This window comes from Pseudopipra pipra, chromosome Z (genome assembly GCF_036250125.1).
Source record: "Pseudopipra pipra isolate bDixPip1 chromosome Z, bDixPip1.hap1, whole genome shotgun sequence".
NCBI classification, from domain to species: Eukaryota; Metazoa; Chordata; class Aves; order Passeriformes; family Pipridae; genus Pseudopipra; species Pseudopipra pipra.
In genome coordinates, this window is record NC_087581.1 from 27,381,867 (window position 1) to 27,400,908 (window position 19,042).

Consider the following 19,042-nt stretch of genomic DNA (forward strand, 5'->3'; position numbering starts at 1 on the left):
TGTGTTATACAAATGAGGTTTACTCATTAGTTTGATCTCAGTTGCATGCTAATCATATTGTCCCTTGTTATGAAACAAGCACTTTATTTTGTTATGTTTAATATTATGAACCAAGCTTAAAACACAGGAGAATACTTTGGTAATCTGTTTAGGCTTGTTTGTCTCAATAGCTTTATTACATTAGTTATTAAATTTTTTCAGGAACAAGCTAACATCAACATATTTTCTTCAAATGACTTCACGTTAAACGTGTCTCCCGAAAACACTTATTATATGGAAAAAAATTATTTTACAGCAAACACAAGATTCCAATAATTTCATTTTTCATGAAAAGCTATCTGTCTTATCTATCACTCTCTCAGATTGTCACAATGAACTCCTGGTAGGAAATCATTTTGATAAAACCTATAACATGATAGTGTTTCTGTTTTTTGTTGCCTAGCCCTATCTCATTCTCAAAAGATGGTTTCTCACAAGGGATCTAACGTACAGAAATGCAGTTTTTGTCTGGAGAATCTGCCATTTTTGCAGATCATTACCTCTTTGGTTTATGGCTTCTCTCGCACGTTAAAATTATGTCAGCTTTGGAGTTTGATGACTATGGTAGCATTAGTATCAAAATGCAACATGTTCAAATTACACATGTAGCAATAAAGTACTGTTATGTCATGATCTCTTCAGTCAAAACACACAAAAAACAAACAAAAAACCCAAACAAATGCATTTTATTGTTACATAGTAAGGGAAAAAAAATCCTTCTTCCTCTCAATGTCTTGAAACAAAAAGAGATTAATTAATCACTGATATTACCATCTGACATTATCACAGACTGGAGGGGACCCTTTTTTTTTGGTGTTCCAGGAAACACAGAACTAGTCCTATGCTAGAACACCGTTCCTTGCAGAACCATCCCAATTCAGACTGAAGAAATGACAAAAATAATTACTCACCCTGAGCTTGCAGGTTTGGAACTCAATCAAAAATGCTCTATCCTGAGATCTGAAAAACACAAAACAAAAGCTTTCTGTCACCACTGGCAATAAATATTCAGACATTAGATACACAGTGAAACAAGTAAATGGTAGTTCAATACTGCAAATAATTCATATACATATATGAAAATCAATGGACTTAAACTTTGTATGGAACACTTTGAGAGAAGCACATTTTATGTCAGAAAAACAACCCAATAAAAACCCAAGCTTTCAAATGTGTTCAGTCTTTCCCTCCTTATACACCAGTTTTGTTTTGAAGAAAAATTAATTTTAAGCTCCCTTCTGCAAATGAGCATTTGTGACTTTCTGTGGAAACCAATAATCTCCAGGAATATCTAGATGGAAGACTTCAGGGCATTCAAATTATGACTTGAGAAGTTTATTTTTTCATATTTAGCTGCTTTGGAAAACAAATTACTTTAATGCTCAGAAGGTAATAACAAAACCCAGACTATAAGATTTTGGTTCTAAGAGTGGAAGTCAAAATAATTAAAATAGTAATAAAGGATACGCTTTTCATGTTTGAAAGGGATCAGAATGCTATGCGACAGCTGATGAGAGTGCATTGTAGTAAAACAATAGAGAGTCTGACTGGGAGTGGATGTTTGTAAATCTGGGGATGCAAAAAAGGAATGTCTTCTATAAGAGCAGAGGAAGAAAACTGATTAGTGCAGCAATCTCCTTTATGATCATCAAATACAAATGATTCATCATTGAATTAACATTCATTTCGTGGACCTGGACGCATTTCTTTATAATTGCTAAGATTTGTTAAATTTATCAATACTATAACCATGGTTATTCCATTAATAAGGTTTGTGGTTACCCATTAGCTTAATAAGAACAATCTAAAATTGATTTTCCTGCAACAAATTGCTTTCCAACGTTTTTTGTACAGACATTTTTCACTTTCCAGTGCAACATTAACGAAGATTAATGCTCAAAATTTAAAATCTGGCAAACAAATATTAGAAAATACAGAAAGTAAAAATGTGTCTCTTTGAACAATAGAAAAGAAGGACGTATTGAAAAATCATGCATAAACATGATATAAAATTTATGTTAGTTTTATGCTAATGATAATTAACATATAAAAGCAGAATATTAAATGCTATAGTGATAATCTATGCTTTGGAGGAAGTATGTCTCTGTAATCTAAAGATTATTCAAGACATCCTATTAACAGATTATCCATTCAGTGCTTGCAGTGTTGCCAAGTTCTAACAGTTTTTCCATGGTGTTTGCATTAGATAAATTAGTTTTGTGGGTTTGGGGTTTTTTGTTCGTTTTATAGGTTTTTCTTTGATTTTTTTTTTTGGTTATCTGGTTGGGTTTTGTTTGTTTGTTTGTTTTCAGGGATTGTTGTTGAGTTATGCTGTTTCATTTGGTTTCTTTTTTCTGAGGAAAAAAGTGTATATATTTAGCCTTTCTTCATATTAAAATAGTCAATTTGGCTTCATTTTAAAAGTTTTAAATTTCCACCGCAAAAACACATTCTTGTCTTAGGTCTCTCAACCTGCTGAACACTCTATTCTGTCACTGCAGAAGTAATCACTCAATATTGCCATTATATTTCTATGGAGAAACAAGAGAAAAAAAAAAGCTCCAAAAAAGTTCCTATCTTAAAAGTTTAACTTACTCTTATCTCTCCAAACAAATTTTCCCATTACATTCTTTTGTATTTTGTACTTTTCTTCCCTTCCCTTGTCTTGTGACAACAGAACTACATGACCACTAATAGGATAATCACAGAGCAAGTGAAAATATGTCTCTTAATCCAAATATACTTTGCAAGCAGATAGTCCAAAGAGTCTCTTTTTTTTTCTATTTTATTATTTTGAATCTGTTAGGGGGGGACATTTGTACTAGACTGTTTTGCTATAGTTTTAAACAGTTGACAAAAAATTTATGTAGGATTGAAATTGGTTGCAAAAACATACGTACTACTCCTTCCCTACAGCATCAGTTGATTGTAGCAGCATGCTGATCATTACACAGAAAACTCTCAAGTGCTTTAAATGAGGAAATTGTAGGTTAATAAGCCTCAAGCATAAACTTAGTTGTGCTGTGAACTAAAATACCGACCTAGAAAAGCTGAAAATTCTTTGTGTCCACAAACTTTCCTGCTCCACAAATTCATCTTGGGAGTTTTGGTTAAACATTCTCAGGTTTAGATGAAAAGTGCTGGGTTTGTGTATTATTTCTATGTATATAAAAATAAAATATTGATAGTTCATTATTATGCATTGTCAGCAAATCAATTGCACTTTGGAGAGAACAGGAATTCTACCTCCTGGAAGTAATTTAGTTTAATTTAAAGTAAAAAGTGATTTATTCTCTAAGTTTGCTGGCATACAACTCAAGGACATTATTCAGCAACATTTAAATGCTTAGCCAGTTCCTGCTATTGCAGGATGTTTCTTCAACAATTGTCAAGATTTTAAGGCTTGTTTTCCCAAATTTATTTAAGTTTCACAAGACCTGCAATCATCACAATTTTCGAAAACAAGCAGGAGTCTATTATAATATTATTCTATTGACATTATTATGTAATTAAAAATTGCTGATAATGCCCAATGGGCAATGATATTGTACCTCTCTTTCAATGGGTCAGGAAAAAAGTAAAAGGGGTTAAAATGCTGTTTTCAGTGGTCTTTTTCTATTTGAATTTAAACTACTGGTTATAATCCAACATACAGAAAAAAGTTCCACTACTTTTATGATGATGATTTCCAAGACAAATTCCAGGAGGAATTCTAACAGTGTGTATTATCACTTTGCTCCCATTAATTCTGATTTCCTTGTGCAAAGGTTGCACCAAGTATCAACAAACTGAAATAGTTAAATTCAGTCCTAGGAAAAACATTGTCCAAAATCTTATTTCAGTCCTAATAGTAACACCCTGAGATATTAATTCCAAAAGGATAATATAATAAACAATAAGGAGTTTTCCAAATAGGCTATTGAAGAGTAATTATTAAAATTTCACTGAGGTTTAATTTATTTTTTTTACTGCAATATCTAGTTAATTTTTGCATGTCTAAAGTATTTTTTCATGGAGAAAAGTAGGGTTGGGGGAACCTTATTGCTCTTTACAAATACCTGAAAGGGGGTTGTAGTGGGCTGGAGGTCAGTCTTTTCTCCCAGGTAACAAGTGACAGGACAAGAAGAAATGGCCTCAAGTTGCAACAGGGGAGGTTTAGACTGGATATTAAGAAAAACTCCTTCACTGAAAGGGTAGTCAGGCATTGGAGCAGGTTGCCCAGGGAAGTGGTGGAATCAGCATCCCTGGAAGTGTTAAAAAACTTGTAGATGTGATACTTGGGGAAATAGTTTAGTGGTGAACACAGCAGTGCTGGGTGGAAGGTTGCATTTGATCATCTTAGATGTCTTTTCCAACCTTAATGGTTGTATTATTCTATGAATACAAGATCCTTCTTCTATTTCTTTTTAAGAAACTTCTTGGATTTTAGAGGGCCAACATAATGATAAAGAGATGCATAGTAGTTTCATAGATTATTGTGTTATCTAGTTCTTTCACAGCTGGAAACAGATTCAAGTGAAGCCTAAATTAAGAAGAATAGGAATGAATTTTATTTAGGACTGCTCTGTAATTTTCTTAATAACTGTGTCCCCTTCACTTAAAAACCTGCCAAATACTACTTATTCCCAAGTCTGTGTTAGATCCATATGCTTTAATTATGGCAATATTCCAACAGTAGACATTTTACATCCTTTTTCTCTTGTTGCTGAATGAAAACCTTTGTCAACTTCATAACATTTCTTGAAAAGACACAAAACATGCCTGCTGAAGAAATTAAATTTTATAATACCATTTTTTAACCTCTTGAAGGAATATTCTGGTTTATAACAAAATAGAGGTTCATATAGATCAAAACCTAAGAATTCAAAAAAGTATGCAATTCAATTATCCTATGGAAATTATATTCACAATAACCTACATAAACTTCTTGGCAGATAATCTATACTGGCATAAAATATGTTGCCAAAATATTACAGTTTGGTCTTCCCTGACACAGCATAGAACCCATATTTTACATGACAATAATCTCAAATGGTTTCTATTAAAGACTATTTCTTGTGGTATTCCTTTGTTCGTTCCTTTTGTTTATGTGCTGAAATGGCTACATCTGGACTTCAGGGCAGACGCCTTTTTAAGTTAAGTGTTCATGATGCTCAGTTGCACACCTTGCAGTATGTTCTTATTATTTACCAGAATAAAGCCTTACTTTCCCCTTATCTACTTGCCTTTAAAAGTAATATCAGGTGTATAGAGCATAGAGGAAAGGAGCTATGGTATGCCCAAATAGGTCCTGAAATTTCAATGTTTGAGAAGCAGTAGCGTGGGATCTATTAAAGAATTTGTCTATGCTGTACTGGAACATGTAGTATTAGTCTCTGTTAAAAAATTGTGCTTCTGCTATCTATCCAACTATTTCTGTTTTATTTTTGTGCATTTTGTGGTGGTATTCTTGCATTTTTCTTGCACACTGTTGCTTTTGGATAAGCTGTCTAATTTGCCAGGATTTTTGTAAATTCTAATCCTATCCTCTGGGGCTTTTACAGTCCTGCCCAGCTGTCCATCAGCCACAGATTTTTAAAACTCATCGTTTCTTCCATCATTCAAATCTTTTTTCTTTTAGACACTGAATAATAACATGGCCAAAACAGCCCCCCGTGGAACATCCCAGCTGAAATGATAATAATGATTCCTTGTTAGCTGAAAGCAATTTTTTCAAACAGTTGGTGATTACATCTGATTCAGATTTTGCTGGTCTGCTTAAAAGAATGTAGTAGCACACACACCCTTCTTCCCCCTTAATAAAAATGTAGTTACATAATATTTCTTTTTTTTTTCCCCTCATGGAAAAGATCATGCTTTAGCAATTCATAAATAAATCTGCCTTACAGAATCAAAGGCATAAAAAACATTTCAGAAAAAGTAATTCTCATAATTAGCACCATCTATAAACAGTATGAATTTTCCTCAAACTGCATTTATATTAGCATTTTCTTTCACATCCAGGTTGGTTTTGAAAGTCTCCAGAGAGGGAGACTCCATGACCTCCATGGACACCCTGATCCACAAGGACCACTGAGTCCAACTCTGAAGTGAATGGCCTATACAGAGATTTAACCCACGACCTTGGCATGATTAGCATCATTCTCTAACCAGCTGAGCTAACCTCACAGTCAGACCTGCTCAGACTCTGGAAGAGATGATTGAGAGAGGACCTTATCAATGTTTATAAATATCTAAAGAGGGAGTGCCAAGAAATGGAGCCAGGCTTTTCTTGATGGTGCCAAGCAACAGGACAAGAGGCAATGGACAGAACCTGATGCACAGAAAGTTCCACCAGAACACGAGGAAGAAATTCTTTACTGTGCAGGTGACTGCGCACTACAACAGGTTGCCCAGAGAGGTTGTGGAGTCTCCCTCACTGGACGTAATCCAGAACCACCTGGACACAATCCCGTGCCATGTGCTCTAGGATGACCCTGCTTAAGCAGGGAAGTTGAATCAGATCCACTGTGCTCCCTTCCAACCTGAGCGATCCTGTGATTCTGTGAAGTAGAGGGGAAGGATCACGTCCCTTGCCCCACTGGCCACACTTTTCCCGATGCACCCCAGGATACTATTGGCCCTCCTTGTTGCAAGGGCACACTGCCGGCTCAGGGTCAACTTGTCATTCACTAAGATTTCTGGATCCTTCTCTGCAGAGCTGCTCTCTAGGTGGTCAGCTCTCAACCTGTGCTGGTACTTGGGATTATTCCTCTCCAGGCACAGGACCCTGCACTTGCCTTTCTTGAATTTCATTAGGTTCCTCTCCACCCAGCTCTCCAGCCTATTAAGGTCCCGCTGAATGGCAGCACAGCCATCAGGTGTATCAGCCACTGCCTCCAGTTTAGTGTTGTCATCACACTTGATGATTCTATTCCTTTGCCCAGGTCAGTGATAAACAAGTTGAATAAGGCTGGACCCAGTGTCGTTCCCTGGGGAGTGCCACTGACTACAGGTCTCCAACTGGATTCTACGCTGATCACAAACCTCTGAGCTCTGCCATTCAGCCACAATACAAATAGAACTGAAAATATTCAGGAATGTCCATTGCTTTCCCCATGGCCTAGTCCAGTATAGCACTATAATCCTAGTTAGTTCAGTATGTAGCAATGAAATTACTTCTTTTAGTTGCTTTCAGTGAAAACCTTTTCTACATAAGAAGACACAGAAAGAGAGAGAAACACCATAAAAAATAATGGAAAATCATATGGTACAAAAGATTATTTTTTGAAAAGAATTTAAATTAGTACCACTGAAATCTAACCCTGCAAAACTATGATTTATGTTAACCTTAATGCAATTATGTGCTCTTACACAATACAAGACCTTTCAAAGGACTCTATAACTGTCCTATATTTTGTTATTATTTAGGATAAGAAGACAAATCAGTAATAACATAGTAGAAATTCTAAGGGCATGAGAAAAATAAGAAGCAGGTGTAGACAGAAAACATTCAGTCTTGAGAGTGCAGAATAGACAAGATGAATTTATTTTATTATCCTTTTTTTTTGTGTCTAGGTTATATAATGAAACATTTCCTCTGTCAATTCCATTTATGAAGGTGTGCTATTGATATTAAAACATATTTTTCTAAAAGTCTTTTTACTGTGAAGTTTTGAAAGACAAATTTAACAGCTGGAAATTATATTAGAATCAACATTATTTTAATTATTCATATAAAATAGAATTATTAAAAATCAGCATACCTAGATTACCAAATACTAACAGGGGGCATGCAGTGCTCGTAAAACAACTGTTGAATATATAACACATTGCTGCAGGACAGATTTCCTTTTTATTTACCTACAATGTTTTTTGTTTGTTTATATTTTAATGAATTAGAAAATTTATGAAATCACATCATAAAATAGTTGATCTGTAGAAAAATATTTCAGATAAATAAAATACAACAGTTAAAAGGAGAAGTGAAAGGCTTCAGAACCAAGGAGTATAATGGTAATTGCTACCATTATTCCCAACTGCCAGCTTGATTTTTTTCCTTGATGAAGACTCCAGTTAAACTAGTGAATCAGAGCTTCCACTGGAAAACAAACATTCACTTCTAACAAAGGGATTAATTATTTGTCTTCTACAGTATTACTTCACAGCAATACAATGTGCATGACAAAGGCTAAGGTTCGCTTCAAGAATATAAGTGTATAAGAAAACACTTTTGAATAAATCAAAGCTAAAAAATAGGCGGATCTGTTCTCATGTCACACCTTGCTTTGTTACAATTAACAAAGAAAAGTCTCAAGTAGAAATATATTATTTATAAACATGTCCGAGATTATAATTTTTTACTGAAGAATGACAAATACTGAAAAAATGCACAAATTTTCTGTTAAAAAACCTTCTTGCTGTATACCTGAAGTATTATTCTGTACTTTTTGGGTTTGTTTTTTTTTTGTTTGTTTGTTTTGTTTGTTTTTCTTTTTTTATGAGCTACAATGTTTGAATAGCTACAAAATTACAGTGTTACACCTGGCAAATCAAAATCAGAGAAAAGAAAATGCTCTCCTAAAGTAAAAGCAATTTAAGTAATAAGTACTTTTCTGTGTACCCTTCCATTTTGACCTCAAACATTAATGAGTGCTCAGGTCTGATGGTGTACAGGACTGATGGCTTATAACATCAAGACAATTTCTCAGCATTGTCTTGAAGGAAGATACATAATGGTGGATTTTATGGTGGACTATACCATAAAATGGAGATGTGTTCTGTGAATAAACCTGTGAATAAAGAATAGTAACATGTTGGACATCGCTGTATATGATGCAAAGTGTAACATATCACTTTGTTCATTTATGATGAGCACAGAATTGTCTAGAAGACTAAAAATATTTTACCACTTCATTAGGACAGCTAGAAACTAAAAGTTGCTTCTATGGAGTTGCTGTCAATAGGCACTTTGCAAACTGCTTTGTGTGAGAGCAAACGATTTGCAGCTTGTTGGTTGAAAAGACAACAGTGTTTTCTAAGTTGCAACATTTCTAAATCTGTTTTCATTCAGGAATGTAGGAACTAGAGTGGCTAGTTTGTGGGAAAAACATACAAGGAACAAGTTCATGACATTATTGTTGTTAACAGAGAAGTGTGAGTCTTATTTTTTTTGTTCATCAGACATAGAATGAACAGATTCTCACTTCTGTTGTATCCAGTTCACAGTTACTTGCTGTGAAATGTGACTCTAGATCCCTCTGGTAAGTGCTGAAATTTGGATCTTCCTCATCCTTGACCTATTCTTGTGCCTTTTGAGGAGCAAATAAATATTTCACACTCTCTCTGAACAAACACACACTTCAGAGCTCCACAAATTGTTTTGTGGCATAATTCTTTTATTTTGGATGTCTTCAATTATAATTCATTTTTTTCATAATGGAAAATTGAACTCATCCCTATTTGTATCAATTATATATTTCAGGTAGCTTATGACAAGAAGGATTTTTGTCCTTTCATTAAGGTCAAAAATCTAGACTTTTGTTATCATGTGATGAAGCCTACTTGAAAAAACTGTTGAGATGAAAGAAAGATTGACTACCTGGCACTCACTGACTGGATAAATGATCTTTGTCTGGAAAGCAAAGAAGTAATAGAGAAAGTTTTCACATAGCCAGTGAGAGCTTCAATCTTCTTTAATACATCTGAGGCAGGAGACCAGCAGGTGACAGAAACCCTGGTGACAAGCAGCTAACTGGCATTAGATGGGGTGAGAGTCACAGAGACTGACCCAGAGTCACATCGTCAGTGTGTGCCTGCTGCCTAACATACAGCAGTTAGATAGCAAAAACAGCAGTTCTGTAGAAACACACTTCCACAGGTGTCCAGTGCTCTGCTGACGTATAGCCAACAGATTACAGATGTTGGCAACCCAGCCAGATGCAGTGCACTAGGAGTTAGCCTGGGTGTTCTGCTCCTGGGACTCTGGTGCTGGGTCTGGCTGGGTCACAGCCACTAGGTCTCAGCTTGTGTGAATGTGAAGTGTGGAACTGGCTGTGGAATAGAAGTGTTAGAAAAGAAATTGCAGTCAGTCATGGCTAGGCTTCGCGAACAAAGATTTGGGAAGGCTCTATCCACATTTGTTACAGGCACGCTGGTGGCTTATGAGGCCAATACGAGACAGACATATCCGATTGTAAAAGGCACAGCAGAAAGACTCCTTAGATGGTGTATTCTGCAAGACATGGTTCTTTCTGCGTTGTCTTTTTTCCTCGAGGGTGATCCTGCGTGTGTTCTCAAAGGAGAGAGCTGCGTTATAGATGGTGTCTCTCTAGGCCTCCTGATTTGAGGCCAGAGTAGACCAGTTATGTTGATCAATATGGCCAAGGCTGAGATGTTGTTTCAGGGAGTCCTTGTATCTTTTCTTCGGGGCTCCTCTCATGTGGCAGCCGGTGGCAAGTTCACCATAAATCAAGATCTTAGGGAGGCGGTGGTCCTTCATCCTGGAGACGTGCCCTGCCCAGTGCAGCTGTGTTCTCATCAACATGGCCTCAATACTTGTGACTGCTGCTTGCTCTAGAACAGATGTATTGGTCACAAAATCTGACCATTGGATGTTTAAGATTGTACAGAGGCAGCATTGATGGAAGCATTCTAGGAGACACAGGTGGTGGCGGTAGATGACCCATGATTCGGAACCATACAGGAGAGTAGACAGCACTATGGCTCTGTAAACACTGATCTTGGTACTTTCCTTCAAGTGTTTAATATGCCATACTCTTTTGTGGAGTTTTCCAAAAGCACTATATGCCTTTGCTAACCTGTTGTCTATCTCTCCGTCAATCTTACCATCTGAGGAGATGAGGCTACCTAGGTAATTAAACTGCTGGACTGATTTGAGCTCTGATTGGCCAATGGTGATGTGGGGATGATGGGGGACTTCCTGAGGTGCCAGTTGGTAGAGAACTTCTGTCTTCTTTAAGGTGACTTCCAGCCCAAAGAGCTCAGCAGTGTCTGCAAAGCAGGATGTTTAACAATGCAGAGCTGCTTCTGTGTGGGCAACAAGGGCGGCGTCATCAGCATAAAGCAGCTCCCGGACAAGATGGTTTAAGGTCTTGGTGTGGGCCTTCAGTCGCCTGAGATTGAATAGACTTCCATCAGTATGGTATTGAATGTAGATACCATCCTGATCCTTGAGGTCTGCCATGGCCCTTTGGAGCATCATGCTGAAAAAGACTGTGAATAGGGTAGGAGCGAGAACGCAGCCTTGTTTCACACCATTCTTAATTAAAAAGGGCTCAGAAAGTGCACTGCCATATCTGACTTGGCCGTGCTGATCCTCATGGAGTGAGATAATAATTTTAAGGAACTTGGGGGGACAACCTAAACGTTCCAAAATCTGCCACAGACCTTTTCTGCTCACAGTATCAAAAGCCTTGGTGAGGTTGACAAAGGTTACATAAAGACCTTTGTTCCGTTTCCTACACTTCTCTTGCAGTTGTCTGAGAACAAATACCATGTCTATGGTGCTCCTGTTGGCTCTGAAACCACACTGACTTTCAGGTAGAATTCCTTCTGCTATAGTGGGTAGTAGTCTGTTCAAGAGTATTCTTGCCAGGATTTTGCCAGCAATGGAGAGCAGAGTAATACCACAGCAGTTTGAGCAATCTGATCTAATTCCTTTCTTCTTATACAAAGTGATGATGACTGCATCACGAAGGTCTGATGGTAGAGAAAAGAAATTGCAGTTCACCAGATATAAGCATCCTGCTCAGGAAATTAATGTCTGAACATGCCTCTGAGCAAGCAGTGCTTTTCTGCTCCCACAGCTGCACCATCAACACTCTGAACCACCACAAAAGTACTAGAGAGAGATGAAACAAGTAGTCTGTGTCTGAGATATGCTCAGACACATAATACTTCCAAGGAGAGAAATTCCACAGCTTCTCTAAGATATTTGTTCTGGAGGTAAATCACACCGAAAATTAAAAACATTTTTTATCATCCTATAAGAGCACTCTCTTCCTGAAGTATGGCATGAAGTTGTGTCAGGAAGCTTTAGCTTAGGAAAGGTTCTTCACTTAGAGGGTGGTTGGTCACTGGCACAGGCTCCTCAGGGAAATGGTCACAGCACCAAACCTGCCTAAGTTCAAGACACATTTGGACAATGCTCTCAGGAACATGGTGTGATTCTAGGGGTGTCCTGTACAGGGCCAGGTGTTGGACTCAACCCTCACGAGTCCCCACAACTCAATGTATTCTATTACTCTATGGTTCTATGTACATCTTATATATGATCACCTTATCATTTAAATAGCACACATTATACCACATAACAATGAGTACTTTATGGATTGTAAGGTTTCATTAAAATTTACCAACAATAAGAGATGTCCCTTGGTTTCATGTCATTCATATAATTTACTAAGTTTCTGCTTTACTAGGCCTTATTATCAACTTGAATATTTTCTTGGGTTTAGACCTAACAACATTAAATGCTAAAGTTTTGCCAACAGGTAAGGAAAAACAATCGTCATTCTACATAAAATGATTATGCAAGACTACAGATTTTCTGTGGGTCCTCAGAGTAGACACTCTTATTTTAATATCTGTCGAAATTTTACCAGCCTTGATTTTAAAGTTTGAAATTTAGACACAATCTTTTTCTCAGATAACACGTTCCAAGAGAATGTGAGTCCTAAAGCAAGTAATTGTCTCAGAATACTTTCTGCAGCATTATATCATAAGCATAAATTATCAAATCATGGAAAATAGATTTCTAGAAAAAATATTACATTTATACTTTTTTGATATGTATTCATACAAACAATTGACATATGCTGTACTTAAGTGTTTTATGTGAAAATACACAAATAAACCAGTAAAACAAATGTCTCTACACTTCACCTACATGATTTAATAATACCTTGACCTGCACTAGAAACCAACAACAGATGTCTGAAAAGTATTTCCCACTATCAATCTACAATTTCTATTGCATCTACCAAGGAAGTAGATGATAACAAAGCTTTTACGTGTGTGAGTGAGGGGAAGAGGTGACAAGGAAGAGAAAAGCAGACAGTACCCTTACAACACAGCAAAACATAAATGTTAATTGGAAACTGAGACAGAAAATTTTCCATCAAAGTCCCACCAGTAAGAAATGTTAGATCATTCCCAGGTCACAAAACAAAGAAAGAATTCAGAGTTCCTAGGTGCAAGAAGAAGACCAAGCTACTTTGCAATTTTTTTCTGTATACTATATATATACCTCTTTGCTTCCCAGAAAACTTGAAATTATGTTCAAATGCATTTAGAGAAAGTGCCTGGAAAGATGGCTCATAATGTTTAACTTGAACTCCTCTGACACATATCATGTGTCAACTTTAAAGTTATTTGCTGTGCAGATTACACTGAAGAAAGAAAACTGCTAGTGTGAACCGCACTACTCTAAATCTGATTCTGATGCACTGTGTGGTCTGACTGTATTACTTAAAATTTGTATATATCCTACAACAAACTCATGAGGGATTTGCTTTCACTGGGAAAATGAAAAAAAAAAAGTGTGGGGTTTTTTTCATTAAAACCTCCAATGAAGTAAAAAATTTAGATATCAATGGGAGATAATGATGTTAAAATCTGTCCATGTTTGGAGTTAGCAGTATGTTCTATTTTGAAATGAATAAATTTGTTTTTAATTACAAAACTACTTTTATTTCTCTGCTGAAGTACAGTGCTTCAATTCATTTGCTACATGATATTCTGATAAGATAGGCAGTATGGTCCCATGAGTTTGGAACAGTTAATTCAAATTATTCAGATTATCTTCTTGCCTTTCAGTCTTCTCATTTTTAAAGTGGGATTAACATGAGTTCAACCACTTCAAAGACTTGTGAAATGCTTTCTGTTTATAAACCTTACAATTATTACAATTATATTTTGTTAAAGCAGAGATAAATTTTTAAATCTAAAATCCAACTTCCAAGTTCTCTTCACTAACAGAGGAAGCTAAAAAAAACAGAGGCAGTTTAAAGAATACCTTCAAATATTTCTGTTGCTGTGTGGTTTGTAGAGAAACCACTTAATGAACAGGCAATGACATTAATAGCTATGAAAGACTCATAGCATTTTCAGGTGGGATAAGGAGACCATACAGGCTGACACAGATAATATATTTGACATGACAAGTAGCACAACCCTAAGAAAGAAGTGGTAACCTTCTCAGAGGCAACCATAAGAAGAGTGTGTTGAGGGTGACTATTTTTTTATGCAATTGTTTATTAATCTACTGTAGCATTTCTGTAGTACTGAATTAAAGTAAACTCAATCACAAAATTTAAGACATTTTATGTCTTCTTAATTAAGAGACAGCACAGTAGAAATAAAGTAAAATGACTGAATAAGGTGTAGAATATTACGAGGAGATGAGTCAGCATTATCTCAAGACATAAACATTTATAAAAATACTTAAGAGCTTAAATGATCCAAGTATAGTAAAAAAAAATAGACTATACACATATTAGTGCTACACCATCATGCAGGTCAAGAAGTTTTTGCAAATCTGCACATTTGCCTTCACACAAACAGTACCTGTGCAAGTGAAAATGAAAGTAGTTTTCTTGTTCTATTTTCATCTGAGTTTCAAAAGCTACGTCTTTGAATTTTTTTTGTCATAACATTCCTGATTTTTACATCAGTGAGGTGTTTCTCCTGAGTTTGCTCTTCGGTGATTCCTTCATGCAACCTGGTTTTGGACATTTTAGTTATATATCTGTAGGCTTGCCTATGTTGATTTTAAATCCCGAATTAGTATATCTGGTCTTCAGACACAACAGTTCTTTCATCTTGTTTTCTACCACTGACAAGACTTTCGTGAACCTATTCTGATTTATTAATTTAATTACAATTTTGTCAGGAATTGCCATGATGTGAAATATTATAGATAGACCCCCTATTAAAGATTTTCTTACCATGAAAGATTTCAACTGTTCCTTTAGTGAGGTGATTTTGATGACATAATTACTGGGTGATATAATTTAAATATCTAGTTTGGGTATATAAAGTTTAGATTTGTACATAGTCTTTCCCATGGCTTTTGTATGTTTTTTTGCTATTTTCATTTACTTATTGTGAAGCTGCTGTAGTGAGACCTCATTTGAGCTTGTGCAACCTGATTGTATCTCTACCTGTCACTTTCCAAGTTTCAGGAGTAACTTGTTTGGGGTTTCAAATTTGATTTTTTTAAACCTTCGTATCTAATGTAATTCTGAAAATTGATGTAGGCTAAAATACAAAGTGCCTGAAAAGAGAAGCTGTAGTAGGATATTTTACTCTTTTTCAGGTTTTCTGTATTCCTCCTCCAAGTGATGTCCCAGCCAAGACTCCATTTCCTACCCCATTTAAATGTTGTGCATCAGTATTTTAATTACTGCCAGTGAATGTAAACCTCCCTGATGTTAGAATCATGTAAAGATAGATCAGCAATTACAACTCAGCCATTAAAATGTAGGTATATGTAGAATCAGTATCAGACTTACTGGTATAAAAACACTTCTGTTAGGAACAGGAAGAATTATCCGCTTCACAGTGTTATGTGTATATATATCCTGTGCTTTATTTGAATTAATTTTAGGCACTAGATACATGAAGTTATAATAATTTTAATATATCTTCAAAATGTAGAACGAAGCACTTCCATTTTTTGTGTGTATTTCAGATACAGAGCAATAATCTAAATATCAACACAACATTAATAATTTCACTTTCAAAGATTTCTGTAACTTTGTTCATGATGTTTAACAAAGCCAAATAGATGGTGCTGCACCTGGGTTGAGGAAATTTCCAGTATCAATACAGGCTGGTGGATGAACAGACAGAGAGCAGCCTTGTGGAGAAGGACTTAGGGATGCTGATTGCTGAGAAGTTAAACATGACCCAGCAATGAAGTCCAGAAAGACAATTGTATCCTGGACTGCAGCAAAAGCAGCATGGTCAGCAGGTTGAGGGAGGGGTCCTCAGCATAGGAAGGACACCAGCCTATTGGCACAAGTCCAGAGGAGGTCACCAAGATGTTTAGAGGGATGAAGCACCTCAACTATGATGTAAGACTGAGAAAGTTGGAATTGTTTGGCTTGGAGAAGAAAAGGCTCTAGGATGACCTAATTGCAGTGCTTCAGTCCTTGAAGGAGGCCTACAAGAAAGATGGTCCTTTTACAAGGACCTGTAGTGACAGGACAAGGGGGTATGGCTTCAAACTGAAAGACAGTAGGTTTAGATTAAATATCGGGAAGAAACTCTTTACTGTGAGGGTGGTAAGGCATTGGAGCAAGTTGTCCAGAACAGCTGTGGATGCTCTATCCCTGGAAGTGTTCAAAACCAGGTTGGATGTGGCTTTGAGCAACCTGGTCTAGTTGAAGGTATCACTGCCCATGGCAGGGGGGTTGGCACTAGATGAATTTTTATGTCCCTTCAAACCCAACCCATTCTCTGATTCTCTGATTTTCTCTGCAAAATTCACTAACCTTAACAAAGATATGATTGTAAGGCTTGAGAAAACCACAGACTCAAGACAAGGATAAGAACAGAGGAAGGATGAATCAAAGAGGATCACCCATTCTGCTGCTGACCTCTGTTTCACTTTTGCCATGTAAGTATATATCTTACTTTCCTCGCTGTATTGGGTTTGTGTGGACAGGTGTAGCAGTTCGAGCCACATTAAAAATCTAAAATCCAACTTCCAAGCTTCCCCCACCCCTTCTCAACAACTTATCCTAACACCAGAGAGAAACTTTCAGGCCAGAGGCTTCTGTAGGGGAAGGGGGAAGTATATACATTTATTTATACAAATGAATACTATACAAACTAAAGGCAACTATATATATATATATATTACATTACTATCAGTCAGTCCTTTCAAGCCCCTCCTTTAACTTTAGTCCAGGAGCAGCCTTTAAGGCTGATATGAACACAGTCTTTTGCTCTGGGAGTGTTCTGGGCTCCTGAGCACTCCCTCCTCACCAAGTTCCAGCAGCTGTTTGTTGTAGCCTCTCCTCCTCATGAAGTCCGAGAAGATAGCTTTGAGTCCTTGCTCTCCTGCTGCTGGTGATTCCTCCCTCTCGGTGTCTCACCTCGGTTCGTAAGCTGCTGCAGTGTAGCTTATCAAGCATATGCGTCCTGGAATCCTCATTCCTCCACATCAGTTCTCAGCTGCCTCCGGTCAGCTTCGGCAGGCAACTCTCGAGCTCTTGGCTCGTCTCCAATTTCACCTGGGACTCCTCTCCCGAGCGCCGAGCCTACTTCCACAGCCCAGTCTCCTGGCTCAGCTCCAACTCTGAGCCCTTTTTCCACTCACAGTGGAGGGAAAGAAAAGCCCCCCTCTACAGCTTCACTGCAGAAAAGGAGGGGGAAGAAGGCTTGGCTGCAAAGCCTGCCTCTCTTCTCTTACCTCAGGTGCTGTGAATCTCTTCCTTCACAGCACACACTCCAAATGCTGACTCTAATTCTAGCCAAAGGCTGAGTTGGGGGGTCACAGGGTTCCCCTCTCCCCACCGGAGGGGAAGAGAGGGAGCCCAGCCACCCCCTGGCCTTCTCTACCTACACGCAGCAGACACCAACTGCAAAACAACCAAGACTGCACTGCCAACCGTTTCCAGTGCTGTGATATATGATTTTGAGCAGAAGCGAACAACATGAGTGGTGATTGGCTCTCCAGGGAACACTGTCCTGGCACCCAATCCCCTCTGAGCCCCTCGAACTCTCAAGGGGGGCCAATTTCAAACTATGACAACAGGTTTTGGTAACAGGGGGGCTACAGGGGTGGGTTATGTGAGAAGCTGCCAGGAGCTTCCCCCATGTCAGGCAGGGCCAAGGACAGACCTGATGCTGGCTATGGCTGGGCCAATAAGAAGTGGTGGTAACACCTCTATGATAATACATTTAGGAGGGGAAAAAAAGTTATTGCACAGATGTAATTGTGGTCAGGGAAGAGTGCATTGAAAATATGTGACAGGAACAGCCCTGCAGACACCAAGGTCAGTGGAGAAGGAGGAGAAGAGATGGTCCTGGTGCTGGAGCTGAGATTCCCCTGCAGCCTATGGCGAGGCAGGGTGTCCACCTGCAGTCCGTGGAGAATCACAGGGATGCAAAGATTCACCTGCAGCCTGTGGAGGAGCCCATGCCAGAGCAGATGGATAGCTAAAAGAGGCTGTGAAACCATGGGAAACTTGTGCTGGAGCAGGGCTCTGGCAGGGACCTGCAGACCTGGTGAGAGAGGAGCTGATGATGGAGTAGGTTTCCTGGTAGGACTTGTGACCCTTTGGGGGACCCACGTTGGAGCAAGTTGTGCCTGAAGGACTGGACCACATGGAAGACAGACCCACACTGGAGAAGTTTGTGCAGAACTGTTGCCCATGGGATGGACTCACATTGGAGAAGTTCGTGGAGGACTATCTCCTGTGGGTAGGACCCCACACTGGAGCAGTGGAAGGACCTTTCTCTCTGAGCAGCAGCAGGAACAACGTGTGAGGAACTGATCATAAACCTCATCCCCTATTTACTCTCATGCTGGGGGATGAGCAAGAGACCGGGAAGGAGCGAGGGATGGGTAGAAAGTGTTTCTAAGATTCACTATCCTACTCTGATTTTGAAAGTAATAAATTCAATTAACAACTCCAGGTTGAATCTGTTTTGTCCATGACAATAATTGGTGAGTGATCTCTCCTTGTCCTTATCTCAACCCATGAACCCTTCATTGTATTTTCTTTCCTCAGTCGAGTTGTAGAGGGAAGTAATAAAGAGGCTTTTGTGAGTACCTGGCATCCAGCCAAGGTCAACCCACTACATTCACTGTTTCCTTCTGTCTCACACCCTTTCTTCGTATTGATTCTCTCCAGTTCCACAATTGTTTACTCAGGCTCAGAGAGGTAGCATGACTTCTGAAGATGATGTCAAATACAAATTAGTAGATACTTTATGAATACAAAATTATGAGTAGGAATTAGGAGACTGTGCTTTTCAAATAAAAACT

General features: G+C 38.0%; 1 protein-coding gene across 30 annotated transcripts in view; it reads right to left on the reverse strand.

Annotated features, from left to right (window-relative positions):
* PTPRD (protein tyrosine phosphatase receptor type D) overlaps window positions 1–19,042 on the reverse strand; it is a 1,159,674-nt gene that overhangs the window by 677,188 nt on the left and 463,444 nt on the right. For all 30 annotated transcript variants that reach the window (XM_064641432.1, XM_064641445.1, XM_064641443.1 and 27 more), the window contains exon 6: window positions 951–999. The gene's annotated coding sequence lies outside the window, so the exon portion shown is untranslated. The remainder of the gene's footprint in view (window positions 1–950; window positions 1,000–19,042) is intronic.